The sequence below is a fragment of the Arachis stenosperma genome, chromosome 4, assembly GCF_014773155.1.
Source record: "Arachis stenosperma cultivar V10309 chromosome 4, arast.V10309.gnm1.PFL2, whole genome shotgun sequence".
NCBI lineage: Eukaryota > Viridiplantae > Streptophyta > Magnoliopsida > Fabales > Fabaceae > Arachis > Arachis stenosperma.
The window spans coordinates 66,243,895-66,256,752 of record NC_080380.1 but is presented as its reverse complement, the minus strand read 5'-3'; the positions used below and the strand labels follow the sequence as shown (position 1 = coordinate 66,256,752).

General features: G+C 39.0%; 1 non-coding gene across 1 annotated transcript; it reads left to right on the top strand.

Annotated features, from left to right (window-relative positions):
- Positions 1-9,525: 9,525 nt before the first annotated feature.
- On the top strand, positions 9,526-9,629 carry LOC130977291 (small nucleolar RNA R71). Its single transcript, XR_009084990.1, has one exon. It is a non-coding gene; the product is annotated as a small nucleolar RNA R71 (small nucleolar RNA).
- Positions 9,630-12,858: the final 3,229 nt, after the last annotated feature.

Below are 12,858 nucleotides of genomic sequence, written 5' to 3'. Positions count from 1 at the left end.
ACCTGAAAAATGTAGTGACCTAGGTCCATGCATGGTTAACTGTACCATTGGAGGTGTAATATTTTCTGACTGCATGTGTGACTTAGGAGCGTGCGTGAGTATTATGCCTGTTTCTATATATGATGCTTTGAGGCTCCCTCCCTTAAAAAGGTTGGCAGCTCGTTTTGTCTTAGCAGATAAAAGCATTATTACAGTGGTTGGAATTGATGAGGACGTGCTGGTGAGCATTAAGGGGCTCACATTCCCCATTGACTTCTACATCTTGGAGATGTCCCAAAATGACTCAGGAAGACCGTCATCCATCTTGCTCGGAAGACCATTCCTGAAGACCTCAAAGTTCAAGCTGGATACATTCTCAGGAACTTATTCCTTTGAGATAGACGGCCGAGCAGTGAGCTTCAATCTGTATGAAGCTATGAAGCACCCTCCAGAAGATCATTCCATCTTCCAGTGTAATATCATTGATGAGGCTGTAGGTGCAGTTCACCAGCAAGGTCCAAGTGTGGGGAAACTATCTGAACACAATGAAGACATCCCACCATCATCACTGGCTCCAGCAAACCAAGTACCTAGCCATGAGCAGAAATTGGAGTTAAAGCCCCTTCCACCCCACCTCAAGTATGCTTACCTTGAGGATAATCAGAAGCTTCCAGTTATCATTGTAAGGGATCTCACTTCCCAATAAGAGGGGCAACTGCTTAGTGTGCTAAGAAGACACAAGAAAGAAATTGGGTGGAGTTTGGCGGATATAGTAGGCATCAACCCTCAAGTTTGCGAGCACAGAATATTTTTAGAAGAGGGAGCAAGGCCTGTCCGTCAACCCCAAAGAAGACTGAATCCCACCATCTTAGAGGTTGTTGGTGCATGAAATTGTGATCTCGATGGCGCCAACAACTTTGTACGCACAATTGTAATCTCAACGCTTTTTCACAACTTCGCACAACTAACCAGCAAGTGCACTGGGTCGTCCAAGTAATAAAACTTACGTGAGTAAAGGTCAATCCTACAGAGATTGTTGGCTTGAAGCAAGCTATGGTCATCTTGTAAATCTCAGTCAAGCAGATTCAAATGGTTTTAGAGTTTTGATAATTAGAAGATAAACAAACATAAAATAAAGATAGAGATACTTATGTAATTCATTGGTGGGAATTTCAGATAAGCATATGGAGATGCGTTATTCCTTCTGGATCTCTGCTTTCCTACTGTCTTCATTCAATCATTCATACTCCTTTCCATGGCAAGCTGTATGTAGGGGATTACCATTGTCAATGGCTACCGTCCATCCTCTCAGTGAAAATGGTCCAGCTACGGGTTACGTAGGGCTAATCATCTGTCGGTTCTCACTTGTGTCGGAATAAGATCCAATGAACCTTTTGCGTCTGTCACTACGTCCAACAGTCATGAGTTTGAAGCTCGTCACAATCATCCCATCCCAGATCCTACTCGGAATACCATAGACAAGGTTTAGACTTTCCAGATCTCCATAATGCTTCTAATTGATTATATCTTATACCACGAAGACTCTGATCTCACGGAATGGAAGGCTCTGTTGTCAAGAGAGGCAACTGGTGCACGAAATTGTGATCATCAATAATGGCGCCAAAGACTTGGAGCTCTCAAACGTGAATCACACTTTGTCACAACTTCGCACAACTAACCAGCAAGTGTACTGGGTCGTCCAAGTAATACCTTATGTGAGTAAGGGTCGATCCCACGAAGATTGTTGGTATGAAGCAAGCTATGGTCATCTTGTAAATCTCAGTTAGGCGGATTCAAATGGTTATAATAGTTTTCGAAAATATAAAGATTAATAATGAATAAAATAAAGATAGAGATACTTATGTAATTCGTTGGTAGGAATTTCAGATAAGTGTATGGAGATGCTTTGTCCCTTCTGAATTTCTGCTTTCCTACTGCCTTCCTCCAATCATTCTTACTCCTTTCCATTGCAAGCTGTATGTTGGGTTTCACCGTTGTCAATGGCTACCCCCCGTCCTTTCAGTGAAAATGGTCCAAATGCTCTGTCATAGCACGGCTAATCATCTATCAGTTCTCGATCATGTCGGAATAGAATCCAGTGATTCTTTTACGTCTGTCACTACGCCCAACACTCGCGAGTTTGAAGCTCGTCACAGTCATTCAATCCCTGAATCCTACTCGAAAAACCACAGATAAGGTTTAGACTTTCCAGATTCTCAAGAATGGCCGCCAAGGATTCTAGCTTATACCATGAAGATTCTGATTAAGGAATCCAGGAGATACTCATTCAATCGAAGGTAGAACAGAGGTGGTTGTTAGGCACGCGTTCATAGGTTGAGGATGGTGATGAGTGTCACGGATCATCACATTCATCAGGTTGAAGTGCGAATGAATATCTTAGAATAAGAATAAGCATGAATTGAATAGAAGAACAATAGTAATTGCATTAATACTCGAGGAACAGCAGAGCTCCACACCTTAATCTATGGTGTATAGAAACTCCACCGTTGAAAATACATAAGAACAAGGTCTAGGCATGGCCGAATGGCCAGCCTCCCCAAATGACATAAGAATTTGAAAAATAGGGAAAAAGACCCTAAATACAATAGTAAAAAGTTCTATTTATACTAAACTAGCTACTAGGGTTACAGAGATAAGTAATTGATGTAGAAATCCACTTCTGGGGCCCACTTGGTGTGTGCTTGGACTGAGCTTGAGCTTTACACATGCAGAGGCTTCTCTTGGAGTTAAACACCAAGTTGTAACGTATTTTTGGCGTTTAACTCTGGTTTGTGACGTGTTTCTGGCGTTTTACTCCAGAATGCAGCATGGAACTGGCGTTGAACGCCAGTTTGCGTCCTCTAAACTCGAATAAAGTGTAGACTATTATATATTGCTGGAAAGCCCTGGATGTCTACTTTTTAACCCAGTTGAGAGCGCGCCATTTGGAGTTCTATTGCTCCAAAAAATCTATTTTGAGTAAAGGGAGGTCAGAATCCAATAGCATCAGCAGTCCTTTGTCAGCCTCCTATCAGATTTTTGCTCAAGTTCCTCAATTTCAGCCAGAAATTTACCTGGAATCACAAAAACACACAAACTCATAGTAAAGTCCAGAAATGTGAATTTTGCTTAAAAACTAATAAAAACATCCCTAAAAGTAGCTAAATCTTATTAAAAACTACCTAAAAACAATGCCAAAAACAGTATAAATTATCCGCTCATCACAACACCAAACTTAAATTGTTGCTTGTCCCCAATCAACTGAAAATCAAATAGGATAAAAAGAAGAGAATATACTATAAATTTCAAAATATCAATGAATATTAGTTCTAATTAGATGAGCGGGACTTGTAGCTTTTTGCTTCTGAACAGTTTTGGCATCTCACTTTATCCTTTGAAGTTTAGAATGATTGGCATCTATAGGAACTCAGAGTTCAGATAGTGTTATTAATTCTCCTAGTTAAGTATGTTGATTCTTGAACATAGCTACTTTTATGAGTCTTGGTCGTGGCCCTAAGCACTTTGTTTTCCAGTATTACCACCGGATACATAAATGCCACAGACACATAACTGGGTGAACCTTTTCAGATTGTGACTCAGCTTTGCTAAAGTCACCAGTTAGAGGTGTCCAGAGCTCTTAAGCACACTCTTTTTGCTTTGGATCACAACTTTATCCACCCAGTCTCAAGCTTTTCACTTGGACCTTCATGACACAAGCACATGGTTAGGGACAGCTTGATTTAGCCGCTTATGCCTGGATTTTATTTCCTAGGGCCCTCCTATCCATTGATGCTCAAAGCCTTGGATCCTTTTTTACCCTTGCCTTTTGGTTTTAAGGGCTATTGGCTTTTTCTGCTTGCTTTTTCTTTTTCTTTCTCTCCTTTTTTTCGCAAGCTTTTGTTATTCGCTGCTTTTTCTTGCTTCAAGAATCAATTTTATGATTTTTTAGATTATCAATAACATTTCTCTTGTTCATCATTCTTTCAAGAGCCAACAATTTTAACATTCATAAACAACAAGATCAAAAGTATGCACTGTTCAAGCATTCATTCAGAAAATAAAAAGTATTGTCACCACATCAATATAATTAAACTAATTTCAAGGATGAATTCGAAACTCATGTACTTCTTGTTCTTTTGTATTAAAAACATTTTTCATTTTAGAAAGGTGAAGGATTCATGGAATTATTCATAGCCTTAAGTCATAGTTACTAAATACTAATGATCATGTAATAAAGACACAAACATAGACAAACATGAAATTCAAAAACCGAAAAAACAGAGAGATAAGAACAAGGAAGTTAAGGAATGAGTCCACCTTAGTGATGGTGGCGCCTTCTCCTTGAAGGACCAATGGTGTTCTTGAGCTCCTCTATGTCTCTTCCTTGCCTTTGTTGCTCCTCCCTCAAAGCTCTTTGATCTTCTCTAATCTCATTGAGAATGATGGAGTGTTCTTGGTGTTCCACCCTTAATTGGTTCGTGTCATGACTCAATCCTTCTAGAGAAGTGTTGAGTTTTTCCCAATAGTTGTTTGGAGGAAAATGCATCCCTTGAGGCATCTCAGGGATTTCTTGACGATGAGCTTCCTCATGCGTCTCTTGAGATCCATGAATGGGCTCTCTTGTCTGCTCCATCCTTTTCTTAGTGATGGGCTTGTCCTCTTCAATGAGGATGTCTCCTTCTATGACAACTCCAGCTAAGTAGCATAGATGGCAAATGAGATGAGGAAAAGCTAGCCTTGCCAAGGTGGAGGGCTTTTCGGCTACTTTGTAGAGTTCTAGAGAGATGACTTCATGAACTTCTACTTCCTCTCCAATCATGATGCTATGGATCATGATGGCCCGATCCACAGTTACTTCGGATCGGTTGCTAGTGGGGATGATGGAGCGTTGGATGAACTCCAACCATCCTCTAGCCATAGGCTTAAGGTCCAGTCTTCTCAATTGAAACGGCTTGTCTTTTGAGTCTCTTTTCCATTAAACTCCTTCCATACATATGTCCATGAGGACTTGATCCAAACTTTGATCAAAGTTGACCCTTCTAGTATAGGGGCATGCGTCTTCTTGCATCATAGGCAAGTTGAATGCCAACCTTACGTTCTCCGGACTGAAATCTAAGCATTTCCCCTGAACTATTGTAAGCCAATTCTTTGGGTTTGGGTTCATCCTTTGATCATGGTTCCTAGTGATCCATGCATTTGCATAGAACTCTTGAACCATTAAGATTCTGACTTGTTGAATGGGGTTGGTAAGAACTTCCCAACCTCTTCTTTGGATCTCATGTCGGATCTCCGGATACTCATTTTTCTTGAGCATGAAAGGGACCTCAAGGATCACCTTTTTCTTGGCCACAACTTCATACAAGTGGTCTTGATGGACCTTTGAGATGAATCTCTCCATCTCCCATGACTCGGAGGTGGAAGCTTTTGTCTTTCCTTTCTTCTTTCTAGAGGTTTCTCCGGCATTAGGTGCCATAAATGGTTATGGAAAAACAAAAAAGCTATGCTTTTACCACACTAAACTTAGAATGTTGCTCGCCCTCGAGCAAAAGAAGAAATAATAGAAGAAGAAAAAGAAGATATGGGGGAGAGGGAGAGAAGTGTGGTTTCGGCCAAGGGGGGTAAGAGAGGGTTGTGTTGTGTGAAAATGAAGAAGGATGGAGGGGTTTATATAGTTGAGGGAGAGGGGTAGGGTTCGGTCATTAAGGGTTGGGTTTGGGAGGGAAATGATTTTGAAATTGAAGGTAGGTGGCGTTTGTGGGGAAGAGTGGATGAATGTGTGGTAAAGAGGTGATGCGGAAGAGTGATTGAGGTGATTGGTGAATGATGTTTCGGGAAGAGTGTTATGAAAAGGTGTGAAAGAGAGAGAAAAGGTAGGTGGGGATCCTGTGGGATCCACAGATCCTGAGGTGTCAAGGATTTCTCATCCCTACACCCTTTAGGCGTGTAAAATGCCCTCTGTATGCAATTCTGGCGTTTAACGCCAGACTGCAGCATGTTTCTGGCGTTAAATTCCACTTCCATGCTTGTTTTGGGCGTTCAACGCCTATGTGCAGCATGTTTCTGGCGTTGAACGCCACTTCTATGCTTGCTTCTGGCGTTTAACGCCAGTCTGATGCTTCTTTTTGGCGTTAAACGCCAGCTCTATGCTCCTTACTGGCATTTAAATGCCAGTGAGCTCCTCCTCCAAGGTGTGCTTTTTCTTCTGCTGTTTTTGATTCTATTTTTAATTTTTGCAATTGTTTTGTGACTCCACATGATCATAAACCTAATAAAACATAAAAGAACAATAGAAATATAGATAAATAAAAATTGGGTTGCCTCCCAATAAGTGCTTCTTTAATGTCAATAGCTTGATAGTGAGCTCTCATGGAGCTTCATAGATGTTCAGAGCATTGTTGGGACCTCCTAACACCAAACTTAGAGTTTGATTGTGGGGGTTCAATACTAAACTTAGAGTTTGGTTGTGGCTTCCCAACACCAAACTTAAAGTTTGATTGTGGGGGCATTGTTTGACTCTGTATTGAGAAAAGCTTTTCATGATTCCTCTCTATGGTTGTAGAGGAAGATCCTTGAGCTTTAAACACAAGGTAGTCCCCATTCAATTGAAGGACTAGCTCTCCTCTGTCAACATTAATCACAGCTTCTGCTGTGGCTAGGAAGGGTCTTCCAAGGATGATGCATTCATTCTCATCCATCCCAGTATCTAGGATTATGAAATTAGCAGGGATGTAAAGGCCTTTATCCTTCACTAACACCTTCTCTACCAATTCACAAGCCTGTTTTATTGACTTGTCTGCCATCACTAATGAGATTCTTGCAGCCTGTACCTAAAAGATCCCCAGTTTCTCCATTATAGAGAGTGGCATAAGATTTATACCTGACCCCAGGTCACACAGAGCCTTCTCAAAAGTCATGGTGCCTATGGTACATGGTATTAGGAATTTACCAGGATCTTGTTTCTTTTGAGATAAAGTTTGCTAAACCCATGTATGTAGTTCACTAATGAGCAAGGGAGGATCATCTTCCCAAGTCTCATTACCAAACAACTTGGCATTCAGCTTCATGATGGCTCCTAGATATTGAGCAACTTGCTCTTTAGTTACATCTTCATCCTCTTCAGAGGAAGAATAGTTCTCAAAGCTCATGAATGGCAGAAGAAAGTTTAATGGAATCTCTGTTGTTTCTATATGAGCTTCAGATTCCTTTAGGTCCTCAATAGGGAACTCCCTTCTATCTAGAGGACGTCCCATGAGGTCTTTCTAATTGGGATTCACGTCCTTCCAATCCTCTTTGGATTCGGCCATTTTGATCATATCAATGGCCTTGCACTCTCTTTTTGGATTCTTTTCTGTATTGCTTGGCAGAGTACTAGGAGGAGTTTCAGTGATTTTCTTACTCAGATGACCCACTTGTGCCTTTAAATTTCTAATGGAGGACCTTGTTTCACTCATGAAACTTAAAGTGGCCTTAGATAGATCAGAGACTATGTTTGCTAAGCTAGAGGGGCTCTGCTCCGAATTCTCTGTCTGTTGCTGATGGATTGCAGAGGCTGGTGAATTAAAAATTTATTAAAATGGTTATGTTGCGAGTATAGTTCTTAACTCACCGAAAATCTGCCTATCAATTTATAAATATGTCACAGAAAGTTTAAATTAAAATTACTGGGAGTTTTAAGTCACAGGTCGTCTCCTAACGAGTTGCAGAAAAGTGTGCTGTTTTATTAATCAGATATTCCAAAAAGTTGAGCTAAGTAAATTGGGATTTAAATTGAGGGATTTTAAATAATATAAATAAAAGCCTTGACTGGGAATTGATTGGTTAGAATCTCTATCATTGACGGAATGATTTTTAAGATTAATTTATAATTAATGGTTACTCTGTTTGGTTATCCCTTACTAGGTAAGGGAAAGTCAAACAAGTTAGAATGCCAGATCTGTTCACGAGTTACAACCCACTTAGTTCAAAGGGATTGGCGTTGGTGACAGGATAGCAATCCAACAATTAACCCAACTACAAATTTTTCTTTCAATCCTTCCAATTCAGATTTCCTTTTAATCAATTCCCCATCAAGTAATGAAACTACTCACGCATTGTAAATAAAGAATCCATGGCACATGAAAGGGAATTAAAAGAAGACATGATTATTGGAATTGAAATTAAATTAAAAAGAAATAGTCCTTGCATTAATTAATCATAAAAGTATCTGAATGACAAAATTGAACATAACAAAGAACATGGAAGAATAAAACCAAGTTAAGAGAACAAACTAGAATGATAAAGTCTTGATGAGGAAATAACTCTTCTCAATGTTCCAATGCTAAGACCAATTGAAAGTTAAAATTCTAAAAGCTATAGAGAGAAAACCTAAGAGAGTGAAAAACTAGATCTAAACTACTGAATGAATGTCTCCCTTGTTTCTGCATATTCTCCGACTCTAGTCTGCTGTTTCGGGCCAAAAACTGGGCCGAAATAGGGTCCAAAATCGCTGGTTTCGGATTCTGCAGATTATGCAGATCGCGCATGTCACGCGATCGCGTCGTCCATGCGGACGCGTCGCTTGTGCTTTTCCTCTTCACGCGTTCGCGTCATCCAAGCTACCGCGTTGCTTGTGCTTTCCAATCCGCGCGGCCGCGCAAGCCATGCGGCCGCGTCACCGCGATTTGCGCTCCTTCGCGCGGTCGCGTGAGCTATGCGACCGCGTCACTTTTCGCTGGTTATCTCCTCAAATTCTTGTGTTCCTTCCATTTTTGCTAGCTTCCTCTCCAATCTCCGTCTCATTCATGCCCTATAAAGCCTGAGACACTTGACACACAGATTACAGCATCGAATGGAATAAAGGAGAATTAAAATTAAATAATTAAAGTCTCTAGGAAGCAATTTTCAAACATGTAATAAATTCAGGAAGGAAATCTAAATGCATGCTAAATTGATGAATAAGTGGGTAAGGATCATGACAAAACCACACAATTAAACACAATATAAACTATAAAATAGTGGTTTATCAGTTGCTGAGAAGATAATGGAAAAGGTTTGCTATTGCTAAACCTGTTTCTTTCACCATTATTAAAGCCTTGTTGGGGCTTTTGTTGATCCTTCCATGAGAAATTTGGATGATTTCTCCATGAGGAATTATAGGTGTTTCCATAGGCATCACCCATATAATTCACCTCTGCCATTGCAGGGTTCTCAGGATCATAAGCTTCTTCTTCAGAAGATGCCTCTTCGGTACTATTGGATGCATTTTGCCATCCATTCAAACTCTGAGAAATCATGTTGAGTTGCTGAGTCAACATTTTGTTCTGAGCCAATATGGCATTCAGAGCATCAATTTCAAGAACTCTTTTCCTATGAGGCGTCCCATTACTCACAGGATTTCTCTCAGAGGTGTACATGAATTGGTTATTTGCAACCATGTCAATGAGTTCTTGAGCTTTTGCAGGCGTTTTCTTTAGGTGAATGGATCCACCTGCAGAATGGTCCAGTGACATCTTAGAAAGCTCAGATAGGCCATCATAGAATATATCTAAAATGGTCCACTCTGAAAGCATGCCAGAAGGACACTTTTTGGTCAACTACTTGTATCTTTCCCAATCTTCATAGAGGGATTCACCATCTTTTTGCTTGAAGGTCTGAACATCCACTCTAAGCTTGCTCAGCTTTTGAGGAGGAAAGAACTTGGCCAAGAAGGCCGTGACCAACTTATCCCAAGAGTCCAGGCTATCTTTAGGTTGTGAGTCTAACCATGTTCTAGCCCTGTCTCTTACAGTAAAAGGGAAAAGCATGAGCCTGTAGACTTCAGGATCTACTCCATTAGTCTTAACAGTATCACAGATCTGCAGGAATTCAGTTAAGAACTGATAGGGATCTTCTGATGGAAGTCCATGGAACTTGCGTTTCTGTTGCATTAGAGCAACTAGTTGAGGCTTCAACTCAAAATTGTTTACTCCAATGGCAGGGATTGAGATGCTTCTTCCATAAAAGTTGGAAGTAGGTGTAGTTTAACCACCAAGCATCCTCCTTGCACCTCCACCATTGTTATTGGGTTCGGTCATGTCTCTTTCTTTTTTGAGATTATCTGTAAGGTTTTCTCTGAATTGTTGTGCTTTAGCTTCTCTTAGCTTCCTCTTCAGAGTCCTTTCAGGTTCAAGATCTGCTTCAACAAGAATGTTCTTGTCCTTGCTCCTGCTCATATGAAAAAGAAGGGAACAGAAAATAATAATAGCGATCCTCTTTACCACAGTAGAGAGATTCCTTTATGTGAGTAGAAGAAAATAAAAATAGAAGAAGGAGAAGAGAAAAATTTGAACACAGAGGAGAAGAGAGGGTTCGAATTTTTAAGATGAAGAGAAGTGTTAGTGAATAAATAAAATAAAAAGAAAGAGATGAGAGAGAGAGTTTTCGAAATTTTTTTTTAAAAAATGGTTAGTGATTTTTAAAAATAAGAGAAAAAATAAAATTAAAATTAAAATTTGAAACAATTAGTTAATTAAAAGAATTTTGAAAAGGAGTGAGGAATTTTCGAATATTAAAAAGAGAAAAGTGGTTAGGTGGTTTTGAAAAAGATAAGAAACAACAAAAAAGTCAATTAGTTAGTTGAAAAAGATTTGAAAATCAATTTTGAAAAGATAAAAAGTTAGAAAAGATTTTGAAATCAATTTTGAAAAAGATATGATTGAAAAAGATATTTTGAAAAAGTTTTGATTTTTAAAATTAAAATTGATTATTTGACTAACAAGAAACTAAAAAATATGATTTTAGAATTTAAAGATTGAACCTTTCTTAATAAGAAAGTAACAAACTTCAAATTTTGGATCAATCACATCAATTGTTAGTAAAGTTTTTGGAAATCATGAAATAAAGATAAGAAAAAGATTTTGAAAATCAAATTTAAAATTTTTTTTTGAAAATAACAAAAGGAAAATGAAAAAGATTTGATTTTTAAAAAAGTTTTGAAAAGATAGGATTTTTAAAATTGAAATCTTGACTTGACTAACAAGAAACAACTTATTTTAAAAAATTTTGACTAAGTTAACTGGTGCACGAAAATTACACTCACACTATGTAATTCCGCAAAACTAACCAGCAAGTGCATTGGGTCGTCCAAGTAATACCTTACGTGAGTAAGGGTCGATCCTACGGAGATTGTTGGCTTGAAGCAAGCTATAGTTATCTTGTAACTCTTAGTCAGGATATCAATTATAATTATTAGTTGACTTGCAAATAAACAAGAGAGCATGGATTAAATAATACTTATTATGCAGTAATAGAGAATATGTTGGAGTTTTGGAGATGCTTTGTCTTCTGAGTCTCTGCTTTCCCCCTGTCTTCTTCTTCATGCATGAAAGGTTCCTCCTATGGCAAGCTGTGTGTTGGTGGATCACTGTTGTCAATGGCTACCATCCGTCCTCTCAGTGAAAATGGTCCAGGTGCGCTGTCACCGCACAGCTAATCATCTGTCGGTTCTCACTCATGCTGGAATAGGATCCATTGATCCTTTTGCGTCTGTCACTACGCCCAACCCTTGTGAGTTTGAAGCTCATCACAGTCATTTAATCCCTGAATCCTGCTCGGAATACCACAGACAAGGTTTAGACTTTCCGGATTCTTAAGAATGCTGCCAATGGATTCTAGCTTATACCACGAAGATTCTGATTAAGGAATCCAAGAGATACTTATTCAATCGAAGGTAGAACGGAGGTGGTTGTCAAGCACGCGTTCATAGATTGAGAATAGTGATGAGTGTCACGGATCATCACATTCATCATATTGAAGTGTGAATGAACATCTTAGATAGAAACAAGCGTGTTTGAATAGAAAACAGAAATAATTGCATTAATTCATCGAGACGCTGCAGAGCTCCTCACCCCCAACAATGGAGTTTAGAGACTCATGCCATCAAAAAGTACAAAGTTCAGATCTAAAATGTCATGAGGTACAAAATAAGTCTTTAAAAGTTGTTTAAATACTAAACTAGTAATCTAGGTTTACAGAAAATGAGTAAACTAAGATAGATAGTGCATAAATCCACTTCTGGGGCACACTTGGTGTGTGCTGGGGCTGAGACTTGAGCTTCTCACATGCCTGGGCTGTTTCTGGAGTTAAACGTTAGGTTGTGACCTGTTTTGGGCGTTTAACTCCAACTGGTAACGTGTTTCTAGCGTTTAACGCCAGAATGGAACATAGAACTGGCGTTAAACGCCAGTTTACGTCATTTATCTTCGATTAAAGTATCAACTATTATATATTGCTGGAAAGCCCTGGAGGTCTACTTTCCAACCCAATTGAGATCGCGCCAATTGGACTCTTATAGCTCCAAAAATTCCATTCCAAGTGGAGGGAGGTCAGAATCCAACAGCATCAGCAGTCCTTTCTCAGCCTGAATCAGATTTTTGCTCAGCTCCCTCAATTTTAGCCAGAAAATATTTGAAATCACAAAAAAACACACAAACTCATAGTAAAGTCCAGAAATATGAATTTTGCCTAAAAACTAATAAAAATATACTAAAAACTATCTAAAACATACTAAAAACTACATGAAATTACCCCTAAAAAGCGTATAAAATATCCGCTCATCACAACACCAAACTTAAACTGTTGTTTGTCCCCAAGCAACTAGATAAATAAAATAGGATAAAAAAATTAAGAACAATAATATCTCAGAGTTTTAAGTGAAGCTCAGATTCTAATTAGATGAGCGGGACTACTAGCTTTTTGCTTCTGAACAGTTTTGGCATCTCACTTTATCATTTGAAATTTAGAATGATTGGCATCCATAGGAACTAAGAATTCAGATAGTATTATTGATTCTCCTAGTTTAGTATGTTGATTCTTGAACACAACTACTTTATGAGTCTTGGCCGTGGCCCTAAGCACTTTGTT